The sequence below is a fragment of the Mustela lutreola genome, chromosome 12, assembly GCF_030435805.1.
Source record: "Mustela lutreola isolate mMusLut2 chromosome 12, mMusLut2.pri, whole genome shotgun sequence".
Taxonomy (NCBI): domain Eukaryota; kingdom Metazoa; phylum Chordata; class Mammalia; order Carnivora; family Mustelidae; genus Mustela; species Mustela lutreola.
In genome coordinates, this window is record NC_081301.1 from 84,751,495 (window position 1) to 84,758,725 (window position 7,231).

Genomic DNA, 7,231 nt, shown 5'->3' on the forward strand with positions numbered 1-7,231 from the left:
GGGGGATTGGGAAAGGGAGAAACAGTCTTCTGGTAGAGTAGGGAGCCCAACATGGGGCTCCATCCCAGGACCCTGGGATCATGACCTGAGCCAAAGCCAGACACTTAATGACTGAGCCACCCAGGCATCCTGGGCTCATTCTTGAGGGACATGTGGCAAAGAATTTGAGAACTAAAATAAAATATAAACCTATGCTCAAATCCCTTTCTGATGTCTGAGTGATGCATGCATGGAACAGACCTAAACTACATAGCCAAGAGTTTGAAAATGGGCCTTAAAACCATGTCCATGGAAAAAGAGACTTTTTATGGTACAAAACTAAGGTTTGAGTAGGGGAAAAAAATCAATATCATCTAGAAGGTTTTAATAAGACCCATAGTCTCAAAGTAATATTCAGGACACAATCCAAAATACTTGACATTGAAAGAATTTAAAAAAAAAAAAAAATGTGGCTTGTTTTAAAGGGAAAGACAGTAGTCAACATTCAAACCAGGAAAATGTGACCAGTTTTCAAAGACAATTAATAGATGTCAATTCCAGGATGACCCAAATATTAGAATTACTCCAAATTTTATTTTATTTTATTTTTTTAAAGATTTTATTTATTTATCACAGAGAGAGAGATCACAAGTAGGCAGAGAGGCAGGCAGAGAGAAGGGGGAAGCAGGCTCCCTGCTGATCCCATGACCCTGAGATCATGACCTGAGCCAAAGGCAGAGGCTTAACCCACTGAGCCACCCAGGTGCCCCTTATTTTATTTTAATTTTAAAGATTCTACTTATTTATTTGTCAGAGAGAGAGAACGCGCGCATAGGGGAGCTTCAGGTAGAGGGAGAAGCAGTCTCTCCACTGAGCAAGGAACCCAATGTGGAATTTGATCCCAGGATCCTGAAATCATGACCTGAGCCAAAGGCAGATGCTTAACTGAGCCAACCAGGCATTCCAAAATTACTCCAGATTTTAAAGCAGCTTTCAAAACTGTGCTCCATAAAGAAAATGAACTGAGGGGCGCCTGGGTGGCTCAGTGGATTAAGCCGCTGCCTTCGGCTCAGGTCATGATCTCAGGATCCTGGGATCGAGTCCCGCATCGGGCTCTCTGCTCAGCAGGGAGCCTGCTTCCCTCTCTCTCTCTCTCTGGCTGCCTCTCTGTCTACTTGTGATTTCTCTCTGTCAAATAAATAAATCTTTAAAAAAAAAAAAAAAAAAAAAGAAAATGAACTGAATGAAACCATAAAATTTCTCAAAAGAGAACTATAAACAATAAAAAAAGAAACAAATGAAAATTTTAGAAGAGAAAAATACAAAACCTGAAAGAAAAGATTTAGTAAATGTGCTAAGTAGCAGAATATAGATGACAGACGAAAGAATCAGTGAATGGGAAGATAGATCAGTAGAGATTCTCCAATTTAAAAAAAGAAGAAGAAAATTAAAAATGAACAGAGTCTGTAACATGAGTGTGTATATATCTGTGTCACTGGAGTCCCAGATGTTATGAACAACTTTATTCCTATATATTTGACAACTTAGATGAAGTGAACAAATTTTTCAAAAGCATAAATTACCAAGACCATTAAAAAAAACAACAGAGATGGGGCGACTGGGTGGCTCAGCGGGTTAAGCCGCTGCCTTCGGCTCAGGTCATGAACTCGGAGTCCTGGGATCGAGCCCCACATCGGGCTCTCTGCTCAGCAGGGAGCCTGCTTCCTCCTCTCTCTCTGCCTGCCTCTCTGCCTGCTTGTGATCTCTCTCAAATAAATAAATAAAATCTTAAAAAAAAAAAAAGAAACAACAACAACAGAGGGACACCTGGGTGGCTCAGTTGGTTAAGCAGCTGCCTTCGGCTCAGGTCGTGATCCCAGCGTCCTGGGATCGAGTCCCATATCGGGCTCCTTGCTCCGCAGGGAGCCTGCTTCTCCGTCTGACTCTGCCTTCCACTCTGTCTGCCTGTGCTCGCTCTCGCTCGCTCTCTCTGACAAATAAATAAAATCTTTAAAAAAAAACCAAAAACAACAGATAATCAGAATAGTTTTTTATCTGTTAAAGAAATTGAACGCCTAGTTAAAAACCTTCCAAAAGTAAACCTCCAGACTTACATGTTTTTACTGGAGAATTCTACCAGATTTTTAAGCAAGAAATAATATAATCTCTTAGAGATTATATTGATATGAAAAGAGAACCCTTTTCAATTCATTTTATGAGGTCAGCATTACCCTGATACCACAACCAGATGAATATATTGCAAGAAAAATGTACAGATCAATACCTTTTATGAACACAAACACAAAAATTCTCAAGAAAATACTGACATAGCCAACAATATATTTAAAGGATAATATAGAGGAAGATGGTGAGAGATTAGGAGGACCCTAGGCTCTCTTCATCCTATGAACACAACTACATAACCATCAAGTCACCCAAAATACCTCAGAAATTGACCTGAACACGGACACAACCCCGGAAATTGACCTGAAGATTGAAAGAACAGACTCCACAACTAAAAGAGAGGAGGTAGGGAGTATACCAAAGAAGGTAAGAAGTGCAGAGATGTGGTTTCAGGGAGAAAAGGATCACAGCTGCTGCAGAGGGGAGGGAGCCATTGTTATGGAAAAGGACTGGAGAGAAGAGTAGAAGGGAATGCAGAAGGGAAACTTGTCCCAGAACCCGCTGGCTGAATTTCTAAAAATGAGAGGGCTGCATTTTATGAATTCTTGGAACCAGTGGGGCTTAAAGCCTGAAGTTTTAAAGGGTAGAGGGTTTGGCTGGAATACAGCCCAGAGGGCACTGTACCTGTTCCTGGAGAGAAGACAGACAGTCCGGGGGCAGACAGTGTGGCAAGAGTGATCTGGAGAACACCTGGGGCACACAGGGGAGATTATTCACTCTTCTCCAAGTGTATCCCTGAGAGGCAGCATTCAGAGAGATGCCTCTCTGGGAATCAAGGAGCTGGCCAGCACCATTTCCCTCTCTTGCCCCTCAGCGTAAACACAGAGTCACCTGCAGGAAGTAGCACAGCACCAACACTGGTTCCGTAACTTGTTTACAAAGCCCCACCACTCTACACTCTGGTGGAACAGCCCTTCTCAGTCATGCTTGCTTTAGTCCCGGCACAGCAGACTCCTCCCTAAGAAGACCAGCACAAACCTCTGCCCACACCACATTTCTCAACCAGAGAGTTCTTCACGGCCTCAGTTCTGGTGAGGTGACGTTGGGTCTCATTTCACAACAGACCACAGCATACCTAGTTAAAACTCATCACATTCAAGCAAGGATCAAATACAGCCCACAGCAGGCAAGGAGACCCTTTGCAGATGACTGGCCTGAAGGATAGAACAGCCAAAACACAGTAGTAGAGTGCACACAGCACACAGCAAATATACTTCCTGAAGCTCCAGTACCTGGGTACCACATGACCTCCTCATAAAGTCATTAACTGCAGGAGCAAGAGACATAACTGGCTTTTCTAACACAGAGAAGGCAGAAACGTAGAGAAAATGCCGAAATGGAGGAGTTGATCCCAAATGAATAATAAGTCAAAAGAAAATCAGAGTAGATTTTAAAATAACAAAGGGGACTATATAGTCATAAAGGGGACAATCCAACAAAAATAAAAAACAATCATAAATATTTATACCCCCAACATGGGAGTACCCAAATATATAAAACAATAACAAACATAAAGGAACTAATTGATGATAATATAATAATAATAGAGGACTTTAATATCCTACTTACATCAATGGACAGATTATCTAAACAGAAAATAAACAAGAAAACAATGGCTTTGAATGACACACTGAACCAGATAACATATATTCAGAGCATTCCATCCTAAAACAGCAGAATACACATTCTTTTCAAATGCACATGGAACATACTGCAGAATAGATTACGTATTAGGTCACAAAACAGGCCTCAACAAGTACAAAAAAGATTGAAGTCATACCATGCACCTTTTCTGACCACAATGCTATAAAGCTAGAACTGGAAGCAACAACAAGAAAAAAATCTGGAAAGGACACACACACTTGTAGGTAGCACAACATGCTTCTAAACAATGAATGGGTCTACCAGGAAATCAAAGGACTTAAAAAAAAAAAAATACATGGAAACAAATGAAAATGAAAACAGATGTCCAAAACTTTTGAGGTGCACCAGAAGCAGTTCTAAGAGGGAAGTGTATAGCAATATGGGCCTACCTCAAGAAATAAGAAAAATCTCAAACTACCTAACCTTACACCTACAGAAGCTAGAAAAAGAACAACAAATGAAGCTACAGCCAACAGAAGGAAGGAAATAGTGAAAATTTGAGCAGAAATAACTGATATAGAAACTAAAACAAAACAAAAACAGTAGAAAAGACCAATGCAACTAAGAGCTGGTTCTTCGAAAAAAATTAATAAAATTGATAAACCTCTACAGAGACTTGCCAAAAAGAAAAGAGAAAGGGTTCAAGACACATTATAATTAAAATGTCAAAGTTAAAGACAAGGAGAGAATATGAAAAGTAGCAAAAAGAAAGGGAAAAAAACTTATTACATCCAAGGGAACCCCCATAAGACCATCAGCAGATTTTTCAGCAACAACTTTGTAGGTCTGAAGGGAGTGGTTTGACATACTCAAAGTGCTGAAGGAAAAAACTTCAACCAAAAATACTCTACCTAGTGAAGTTATCATTCAGAAGGGGAGGAGAGATACAGAATTTTCCAGACAAGCAAAAGCTAAAGGAGCACAGCACCACTAAACTGGCCTTATAAGAACTGTTAAAGAGACTTTTTTAAGCTAAAAATAAAGGGCACTAATTTGTACAATAACACGTATGAAAGAATGAAATTCACTTGTTAAGATAAATATATAAGTAAAGGTAGAGTTGCTTAGTCACTTACAAAGCTACAATGAAAGTTACAAAATTAAAGTACTAAAAGCTATGATTATAATGATTAAGGTATACACAAGATAAAAAGATGTAAAATGTGACATTAAAAACACAATATGTGGGGCGCCTGGGTGGCTCTGTGGGTTAAACCCTCTGCTTTCGGCTCAGGTCATGATCCCAGGGTCCTGGGATCAAGCCCCGCATCGGGCTCTCGGCTCAGCGGGGAGCCTGCTTCTGCCTGCCTCTCTGCCTACTTGTGATCTCTGTCTGTCAAATAAATAAATAAAATATTTAAAAAAAAAAAAAACACAATATGTGGCGGGGGGATAATAACGTTGAGCTTCCCAGTGGACACAAACTTAAGTTGTTATCAGCTTAAAATAGACTGCTAGAGATGTAAGTTGTTATACAGAAGTAAAAATCCTAAAGTAAATACACAAAAGATAAAGAAAAAGGAATATAAGCATATAACTAAAGTACGTCATCAAACCACAAAAGAAGAAAGCAAAACAAGACTATAGAGGAACTACAAAAACAGCCAGAAAGTAATTAACCAAATGGTGAGTTTAGTCCATTTACATTTAAAGTCATTATTGATAGATAAGTGCATGCCTATCAATAATGGCTTTAAATGTAAATGGACTCAATTCTACAATTAAAAGGTATAAAGTGGCTGAATAGATGTAAAAAGGGGACCCTTCTCTGTGCTGCCTAGAAGACACTCACTGTAGATAAAAGGACACACACAGACTAGAAGTGAAGGGATGGAAAAAGTTATTCCATTCAAATGGAAACCTAAAGAAAGCTGGAGTAGCTATACTTATATCAGAAAAAATAGACATTAAAACAAAGATTGTAATAAGAGACAAAGAAGGATATTACATAATGATAAAGAGTCAATCCAACAAGAAAATATAACATTTGTAAATATTTCTGTACCTAGCATTGGAACACCTACTATGTAAAACAAATATTAACAGACCCAGCAAGAGAAATAGAGAGCAATACAATAATAGCAGAGAATTTCAATATCCTACTTATGTCAGTGGATAGATCATTCAAACAGAAAACCAATATGGAAACATTGGCCATAAATGACCCATTGGACCAGATGGGCTCGACAGATATTTATAGAACATTTTACCCCAAAACAACAGAATATACATTTTTCTCAAGCACTCATGGAACACTTCCCAAGATAGATCATATGTTAGGCCACAAAATAAATCTTAATAAATTTTAGAGGACTGAAATCATATCAAGCATTTTGTTCTGACCATAATGGTGTGAAACTAGAAATTAATTACATGAATAAAATTGAACAACAGGATACTGAATAACCAATGGGTCATTGAAGAAATCAAAGGAGATAGCAAAAAATAATTTCAGGTAAATGAAAATAGAAATGTAAAACACTACAATTTATGGTAGGCAGCAAAAGCAGTTCTTTTTTTTTTTTTTTAAAGATTTTATTTATTTATTTGAGAGAGAGACAGTGAGAGAGAACATGAGCGAGAAGGTCAGAGGGAGAAGCAGACTCCCCATGGAGTTGGGAGCCCGATGTGGGACTCGATCCCGGGACTCCAGGATCATGACCTGAGCTGAGGGCAGTCGTCCACCAACTGAGCCACCCAGGCACTCCAGCAAAAGCAGTTCTAAGAGGGGAGTTCATAGTAATAAATGCCCACTCAAGAAACAAAAAAAGGTTTAAAATAATCTAACTTTAGCCTCAAGAAACTAGATAAAAAGAACAAATGAAGCTCAACATTAGTAGGGGGAAGGAAATAAAGATTAGAGCAGAAATAAATAGATTTAAAATATAGCAGAAAAGATCAATGAAACTAAGAGCCAGTTCTTTGAAAAGATAAATCTTTGACAAACCATTGGTTAGACTCACCAAGAAAAAGTGGGAGGGGGCTCAAAGGAATAAAATCAAAAATGAAAGATACCACAGAATACAAAGAACCTAGGAGACTAGTAGGAACAATTATATGCCAACAAATGAAATAACCTAAAAGAAATAGATAAATTTCTGCAAACATATATCGTACCAAGACTGAATAATGATGAAATAGAAAATCTGAATAAATTATTAGCAAGGGGGTTGAATAAGTCATTAAAAGCCTCCCAAAAAATAAAAGTCCAGGACCAAACGACTTCATAGGTGAATTCTACCAAACTTTCAAAGAAGAATTAAGGCCAATCCTTCTCAAATTCTAAAAAACAGATTAGGATGGAGCTCTTCCAAATTCATTTTACAAGGCTGGCATTACCTTAATATGAAAGCCAGACAAGGATGCCACAAAGAAAGAAAATTACAGGCCAAGATCTCTGATGAATGTGGATGGGAAAATCCTC